Raw genomic sequence first — 9,537 nt, forward strand, 5'->3', positions numbered from 1 at the left:
TAAATATTATTTTGAAATGTTGTTATTTATTACCTCCACCACCAAAGGTAGCTTGAGGTAGTTTTCACATTTTTATAATTCTGAATGTAAATATTATTTTGAAATGTAATTTATTACCGCCACCACCAAAAGTAGATGGAGGTAGTTTTCACATTTTTATAATTCTGAATGTAAATATTATTTTGAAATGTTGTTATTTATTACCGCCACCACCAAAGGTACATGGAGGTAGTTTTCACATTTTTATAATTCTGAATGTAAATATTATTTTGAAATGTTATTTATTACCTCCACCACCAAAGGTACATGGAAGTAGTTTTCACATTTTTATAATTCTGAATGTAAATATTATTTTGAAATGTTATTTATTACCTCCACCACCAAAGGTACATGGAGGTAGTTTTCACATTTTTATAATTCTGAATGTAAATATTATTATTATTATTTATTTATTTTTTTATTTTTATTTTTTTTTGTATACAAGATCGAGGCTCGTGAAAGAGCGAACATTAATCACACAGAAAGACAAACCGACACATAAAACATATAACATCGGGAGCGGTAGACAAGATGGGGAGAGAGGGGGAAGGACACAAACACAACATTTGAGAGCAGGGACCGAGAGACATGGAGACATCGAGAGATCTGAGAGAGGGCGAGGGCTTTGGGGGGGGGGGCATGGGAAGGGGGTGGTGGGAGAGGTATAAAACATATGGACACTGCCAGGACTTCCAGGAAAGAAGTTGGAATTTCAAACAAGGTGGATCTGGGGTGAATTAGCGGGGGTAGAAAAGATCAAGGTTTTGGATGGGGGAAGATAAGAGATGGTGGTGAACAGCTGTTTTAAAGACCTGGAGGGAGGAGTGGGATTGAAGGGAGTGAGGGAGTTTGTTCCAGAGGCGGGAGAAAAGAGGAATGAAAGAGTGAAGGTGAGGAGAGAGCCGAGATTTCGGCAGTTTAACCATCAGAGGCTTGCTGGCAGATCTTGTGCGACCTGTAGGAATATTTGGGGGACAGAGCACAGAGAGAGCTGGGGGTGCAAGGCCGGAGAGGAGTCGGTAGAAGACAGAAAGACCACCTACCTGCCTGCGGTGAGTGAGTGAAAGGCCCTCAGAGATAGCTTCATCGCGGGAGATTCCAATAATTCTGAAAGCTTTGGTTTCAACAGCGTGAAGCCGAGCTAGGTGTGAGGCAGGAGCACCGGCCCATAGGGGAGAACAGTATTCCATTGAGCTGCGGATGAAAGCCTTGTATGTGGTGAGGAGCTCAGGTGTGCCGAGGAAGGACTTCGCACGACGGAGGATGCCCAGTCGGCGACTGGCTTTGGAGGCCAGCTTGGAAATGTGGTTTTCCCAAGAAAGATCATGGCAGATAGTGAGACCCAAAATCTTGAGCGACAGAACTTCTTGGAGAGGATTGTTGAGAAAGTAGATGGGAGGGTTGTCCAGTCGATCTTTTCGGAGAGACATAGTAAGAGTGTGAGATTTGTCAGGATTGAAAGACATGTTCCACTTGTTTGACCAGTCTGTGATTTTGTCCAGGTCTTCAGAGAGTGAGGAGGCAGCAGACTGCCGATCTGAGGGAAGAGGAATGGAGCGGCAGAGAGTGGAGTCATCAGCAAAGAGATAGAGAGGATTTTCGAGAGAGTCAGAGAGATCATTGATGAAGACCAGAAAAAGCACGGGGCCCAGAACACTGCCTTGGGGAACTCCAGCCTGAACAGGAAGAGGAGATGAGAGAAACCCATTCAGGGCCACACGTTGACGACGACTAGAGAGGAAGTCCGCCAGCCATGCGTGGAGATTTCCATGGATACCAAAGGAGGAGAGTTTGGTGAGCAGAGCGGGGTGCCAGACCGTGTCGAAGGCACGTGATATGTCGAGGGAGACAGCTCTAATTTCCTGTTTGGCATTGAGGACCTCCATCCATTGTTGAGACAGCAGAAGCAGCATGTCCAGAGTAGAGTGACCTGGTCTGAAACCAAATTGATGATCAGAGATCAAGCCATTGGAGAAGAGGAAAGATTTCATATCCGAAGCAATGATGGATTCCATGACTTTGCTGATAATTGGGAGAAGGCTGATTGGTCTGTAGTTGCTAGGATCTGTTTTTGCACCTTTTTTGTGCAAAGCGGTGATGTTGGCTGATTTCCAAGCAGATGGCAGTTGACCTTGAGCAAAAGAGAGGGTGAAGAGAACAGAGAGAGGGTGAGATAGAGCAGCAGAGCAGGATTTTAGGACCCGTGGGCTGATGCCGTCGGGTCCAGTTGCAGAATCAGAGTCGATGGTTGACAGAAACTTTTCCACCTTGTCAGGAGGAAAGGACACAGAGTCCAGGAGCAGCAGGGTATGACTGGGTATGGTGGGTACAGAGAGGGATGGGTTTGGGACACAAGATTTAGAGGCAAACACAGAGTTGAGGCATTCAGCTTTTTCACGTGCGGAGTCAGCTGTGTAGCCGTTTGAGGTAAGGGTGGGGATGGAGGGGGAACAAACACCAGAAACGGATTTGACCAGACGCCACCAGGATTTGGAAGAGGGAGACAGATAAGAGAGTTCGGTCTTGAGAATGGAGAGATATTGTTTCCTGGCTCTCCTGAGGGTGGACACACACTTGTTTCGGGCTTTGTGAAAGGAAATGAGATTTCCTTCCGTTGGATTTGCTTTCCAGGAGACGAAGGCAAGTTGTTTCTGGGCAACAGCCTCACCACAAGATTCCGTGTACCATGGACGGGAGGAAGGGTATGACAACTGAAGACGAGATGGGATAAATCTGTGCATGAGAGAGAGCAATTTACTTTGGAAGAATTCCCAGGATGAGTTGATGTCAGAGGTGGTAGAGATGGGAGACCAGTCCAGATGATTGATGGCTGCTTGAAGACCGTGCCAGTTGGCCTGAGTGAAATGCCAGACTCGTCGACGCTGAGCAGGCTCCCTGAGGATGGTCAGAGAGATGTCCACTTTAACAAGGACATGATCAGATGATCCGATCGGAGCAGAAGAAGAGCAGCAGACATTTTCAGGGAAGTTAGTCATAACCAAGTCCAGAAGAGAAGATGTTCCGTTGACTGAGATCCGGGTCGGGAAATTGACAGATTGTGTCAGTCCCAGTGAGTCGCAGAAGTCCTTTGCTGAAGAGCCATGGCTGGTGAGAGAGGTACCCACACCCAGCCAACTGGCATGGTGACAATTGAAATCACCACATATGAGGAAGAGAGAGTTGGGATGAGTAGATAGAAGTTGGTCCATATCATCAGACAGCGAGATGTAGATGGAGTCATCACTGTTTGGTGGACGGTACAACACACATATGAGCAAGAGGTGGGAGCGAAGGGGAAGCCGTAGCCAGAGGTATTCCTGGGGGTGAGGTGGAGAGAGTGCAGTGCAGGGCGAGTGAGGAAGAGAGTTTTTGATGAAGATAGCAACACAACACAACACAACACATAGAAATAATATTTCAAAATATTATTTTGAAATGTTATTTATTACCTCCACCACCAAAGGTACATGGAGGTAGTTTTCACGTTTTTATAATTCTGAATGTAAATATTATTTTGAAATGTTGTTATTTATTACCGCCACCACCAAAGGTACATGGAGGTAGTTTTCACATTTTTATATTTCTGAATGTAAATATTATTTTGAAATGTTATTTATTACCGCCACCACCAAAGGTACATGGAGGTAGTTTTCACATTTTTATATTTCTGATTGTAAATATTATTTTGAAATGTTGTTATTTATTACTTCCACCACCAAAGGTAGATGGAGGTAGTTTTCACATTTTTATAATTCTGAATGTAAATATTATTTTGGAATGTTATTTATTACCTCCACCACCAAAGGTACATGGAGGTAGTTTTCACATTTTTATAATTCTGAATGTAAATATTATTTTGAAATGTTATTTATTTCCTCCACCACCAAAGGTAGCTGGAGGTAGTTTTCACATTTTTATAATTCTGAATGTAAATATTATTTTGAAATGTTATTTATTACCGCCACCACCAAAGGTACATGGAGGTAGTTTTCACATTTTTATATTTCTGAATGTAAATATTATTTTGAAATGTTGTTATTTATTACCTCCACCACCAAAGGTAGATGGAGGTAGTTTTCACATTTTTATAATTCTGAATGTAAATATTATTTTGAAATGTTATTTATTTCCTCCACCACCAAAGGTAGATGGAGGTAGTTTTCACATTTTAATAATTCTGAATGTAAATATTATTTTGAAATGTTATTTATTACCTCCACCACCAAAGGTACATGGAGGTAGTTTTCACATTTTTATATTTCTGAATGTAAATATTATTTTGAAATGTTGTTATTTATTACCTCCACCACCAAAGGTACATGGAGGTAGTTTTCACATTTTTATATTTCTGAATGTAAATATTATTTTGGAATGTTATTTATTACCTCCACCACCAAAGGTACATGGAGGTAGTTTTCACATTTTTATAATTTTGAATGTAAATATTATTTTGAAATGTTATTTATTACCTCCACCACCAAAGGTACATGGAGGTAGTTTTCACATTTTTATATTTCTGAATGTAAATATTATTTTGAAATGTTATTTATTACCGCCACCACCAAAGGTACATGGAGGTAGTTTTCACATTTTTATATTTCTGAATGTAAATATTATTTTGAAATGTTGTTATTTATTACCTCCACCACCAAAGGTACATGGAGGTAGTTTTCACATTTTTATATTTCTGAATGTAAATATTATTTTGGAATGTTATTTATTACCTCCACCACCAAAGGTACATGGAGGTAGTTTTCACATTTTTATATTTCTGAATGTAAATATTATTTTGGAATGTTATTTATTACCTCAACCACCAAAAGGTACATGGAGGTAGTTTTCACATTTTTATAATTCTGAATGTAAATATTATTTTGAAATGTTGTTATTTATTACCTCCACCACCAAAGGTACATGGAGGTAATTTTCACATTTTTATATTTCTGAATGTAAATATTATTTTGGAATGTTATTTATTACCTCCACCACCAAAGGTACATGGAGGTAGTTTTCACATTTTTATATTTCTGAATGTAAATATTATTTTGAAATGTTATTTATTACCTCCACCACCAAAGGTACATGGAGGTAGTTTTCACATTTTTATAATTCTGAATGTAAATATTATTTTGAAATGTTATTTATTACCTCCACCACCAAAGGTACATGGAGGTAGTTTTCACATTTTTATATTTCTGAATGTAAATATTATTTTGAAATGTTATTTATTACCGCCACCACCAAAGGTACATGGAAGTAGTTTTCACATTTTTATATTTCTGAATGTAAATATTATTTTGAAATGTTGTTATTTATTACCTCCACCACCAAAGGTAGATGGAGGTAGTTTTCACATTTTTATAATTCTGAATGTAAATATTATTTTTGAAATGTTATTTTTTACCTCCACCACCAAAGGTACATGGAGGTAGTTTTCACATTTTTATAATTCTGAATGTAAATATTATTTTGAAATGTTATTTATTACCTGCACCACCAAAGGTACATGGAGGTAGTTTTCACATTTTTATAATTCTGAATGTAAATATTATTTTGAAATGTTATTTATTACCGCCACCACCAAAGGTACATGGAGGTAGTTTTCACATTTTTATAATTCTGAATGTAAATATTATTTTGAAATGTTATTTATTACCTGCACCACCAAAGGTACATGGAAGTAGTTTTCACATTTTTATAATTCTGAATGTAAATATTATTTTGAAATGTTATTTATTACCTCCACCACCAAAGGTACATGGAGGTATTTTTCACATTTTTATAATTCTGAATGTAAATATTATTTTGGAATGTTATTTATTACCTCCACCACCAAAGGTACATGGAGGTAGTTTTCACATTTTTATAATTCTGAATGTAAATATTATTTTTGAAATGTTATTTATTACCTCCACCACCAAAGGTACATGGAGGTAGTTTTCACATTTTTATAATTCTGAATGTAAATATTATTTTGAAATGTTATTTATTACCTGCACCACCAAAGGTACATGGAGGTAGTTTTCACATTTTTATAATTCTGAATGTAAATATTATTTTGAAATGTTATTTATTACCGCCACCACCAAAGGTACATGGAGGTAGTTTTCACATTTTTATAATTCTGAATGTAAATATTATTTTGAAATGTTATTTATTACCTGCACCACCAAAGGTACATGGAAGTAGTTTTCACATTTTTATAATTCTGAATGTAAATATTATTTTGAAATGTTATTTATTACCTCCACCACCAAAGGTACATGGAGGTATTTTTCACATTTTTATAATTCTGAATGTAAATATTATTTTGGAATGTTATTTATTACCTCCACCACCAAAGTTACATGGAGGTAGTTTTCACATTTTTATAATTCTGAATGTAAATATTATTTTTGAAATGTTATTTATTACCTCCACCACCAAAGGTACATGGAGGTAGTTTTCACATTTTTATAATTCTGAATGTAAATATTATTTTTGAAATGTTGTTATTTATTACCGCCACCACCAAAGGTACATAGAGGTAGTTTTCACATTTTTATATTTCTGAATGTAAATATTATTTTGAAATGTTGTTATTTATTACCTCCACCACCAAAGGTACATGGAGGTAGTTTTCACATTTTTATATTTCTGAATGTAAATATTATTTTGGAATGTTATTTATTACCTCCACCACCAAAGGTACATGGAGGTAGTTTTCACATTTTTATAATTCTGAATGTAAATATTATTTTGAAATGTTGTTATTTATTACCTCCACCACCATAGGTAGATGGAGGTAGTTTTCACATTTTTATATTTCTGAATGTAAATATTATTTTGAAATGTTGTTATTTATTACCTCCACCACCAAAGGTACATGGAGGTAGTTTTCACATTTTTATGTTTCTGAATGTAAATATTATTTTGGAATGTTATTTATTACCTCCACCACCAAAGGTACATGGAGGTAGTTTTCACATTTTTATATTTCTGAATGTAAATATTATTTTGAAATGTTATTTATTACCTCCACCACCAAAGGTACATGGAGGTAGTTTTCACATTTTTATATTTCTGAATGTAAATATTATTTTGAAATGTTATTTATTACCTCCACCACCAAAGGTACATGGAGGTAGTTTTCACATTTTTATAATTCTGAATGTAAATATTATTTTGAAATGTTGTTATTTATTACCGCCACCACCAAAGGTACATGGAGGTAGTTTTCACATTTTTATAATTCTGAATGTAAATATTATTTTGAAATGTTATTTATTACCGCCACCACCAAAGGTACATGGAAGTAGTTTTCACATTTTTATATTTCTGAATGTAAATATTATTTTGAAATGTTGTTATTTATTACCTCCACCACCAAAGGTACATGGAGGTAGTTTTCACATTTTTATAATTCTGAATGTAAATATTATTTTGAAATGTTATTTATTACCTGCACCACCAAAGGTACATGGAGGTAGTTTTCACATTTTTATAATTCTGAATGTAAATATTATTTTGAAATGTTATTTATTACCGCCACCACCAAAGGTACATGGAGGTAGTTTTCACATTTTTATAATTCTGAATGTAAATATTATTTTGAAATGTTATTTATTACCTCCACCACCAAAGGTACATGGAGGTATTTTTCACATTTTTATAATTCTGAATGTAAATATTATTTTTGAAATGTTATTTATTACCTCCACCACCAAAGGTACATGGAGGTAGTTTTCACATTTTTATAATTCTGAATGTAAATATTATTTTTGAAATGTTGTTATTTATTACCTCCACCACCAAAGGTACATGGAGGTAGTTTTCTCATTTTTATAATTCTGAATGTAAATATTATTTTTGAAATGTTGTTATTTATTACCTCCACCACCAAAGGTACATGGAGGTAGTGTTCTCATTTTTATAATTTTGAATGTAAAAATAATTTTGAAATGTTCTGATTACCTCTGCCACCAAAGGTACATGGAGGTTAAGTTTTCACCCATTGTTTGTTTGTCTGTGAGCATGATATCTCAAAAAGTTATGGATCGATTTGGATGAAATTTTGTGGACAGGTTGGGTATGTGACAACGACAAACTGATTCGATTCTGGTGAAGATGCAGCTGCAGATGTTGATAGTATCATTTTTATGTGATTCTTCACCACTCAATGATTCATTCATTCATTCATTATTCACCACTCAGAGACATTTTAGCGTGGCCGAAAACATGTCCGTCACGTTCAGATTCCGGGTCGATCTCTTTATTCAAACCACCACCATCCAATCCATTAATCCTTCTTCAGGCTCACCTCTTAACAGAAATCACCCAATAAAGCAGAGCTCAAGCATATTTACAAATCATAAAATCGAAGGCAAATTGATGGATGCCACAACAGCAACAATATGTCAAAAAAAACAAAAAACACCAACAGCAGGATATCTGAAAAAGTTATGGACTATTGCGGACTAAACTTGGTGGACAGGTTGGGTATATGACAAGGAAGAATTGATCCTAATTTGGTGAAAATCTGGATCAGAGAATTATTTCAATTCATGAAGTGATTCTTCAACATTGAGAAATTAAGCCAAAAACAATATATATATATATCGCGATATTTCAAAAAGTTGTGAACGGATTATTACATAACTTGGTTGATGCGTTGTTTAGTTGACAAGAACAAGCCGATTTGATTTTGTTTCAGGTCCAAATCCAGATCCGGCCTATCAGTGGGATGCAACACGTAAACTGTTCATCCTGGCGGAGGTATGCTCTCTACCGAGTGCCGTTCTTGTTGTATAATGTGTTCAATATCAAATATAAAAGAATATACTCTGACCCAAATATAGACTGTCTTATTGATGCTTTCACAGGTATGGCATTTTATCACAAAGTGCTCCACTGCTCCAATTCAAGCCTGGCGAGCCGGTCCATCAAAAAGTTTGACCACAAACTTTTCCCATGGTGGAAATGTGGAAATACTTAGGGATGTTAAAGTAGCAGTGGTAGTCGTGATAGTCGTGGTAGTAGTCGCAGTAGTAGTAGTAGTACTAGTACTAGTAGTAGTAGTAGTAGTAGTAGTAGTATTTTGGGCATCAACTCTCTAATTGCAAAAAAAAATTCCCATCGGTCACTTGTTTTTTTTTGTACAGATTATTTACAGAGTCAGGTATTGTTGTTTTTCCACTGTTAAAATTGGAATAATTCAAATGTTATGCCTGATATTTTGTCGTCCAAAAATGGCGAATAAACAATGGATCTTGCACCTCTATGACGTCCGTGAAACACTGTCCAATAGAGGGCGGAAGAGGCTTGCGCTTCGTGAGTAATAGAGGACTGCACAAGATCCGGTGCTGTGAGCAGTAGAGGGAGCAGAGACTTGTTTTAGCCATCAGGTCGTGGACTGTGCAGTTTTCAGGGCATTTCACGCCCCGAGGCAAAGGCAGTTCAGAATCTCCGGAGGGAGTGCGTTTTGGAAAAATGGATGCTTGGCCAAGCAAGGGAAGAGAA

The 9,537-nt window shown here is 36.5% G+C and overlaps 1 long non-coding RNA gene across 2 annotated transcripts in view; it reads left to right on the forward strand.

Annotated features, from left to right (window-relative positions):
- Nucleotides 1-9,296, forward strand: part of LOC137422660 (uncharacterized) — a 29,520-nt gene extending 20,224 nt beyond the window's left edge. For both annotated transcript variants that reach the window (XR_010983566.2, XR_010983565.2), the window contains exons 3-4: nucleotides 8,732-8,793; nucleotides 8,901-9,296. This is a non-coding gene — a long non-coding RNA (uncharacterized LOC137422660). The remainder of the gene's footprint in view (nucleotides 1-8,731; nucleotides 8,794-8,900) is intronic.
- The last annotated feature ends 241 nt before the right edge of the window (nucleotides 9,297-9,537 follow it).

This window comes from Myxine glutinosa, chromosome 2 (assembly GCF_964187855.1).
Source record: "Myxine glutinosa chromosome 2, kmMyxGlut1.1, whole genome shotgun sequence".
NCBI classification, from domain to species: Eukaryota; Metazoa; Chordata; class Myxini; order Myxiniformes; family Myxinidae; genus Myxine; species Myxine glutinosa.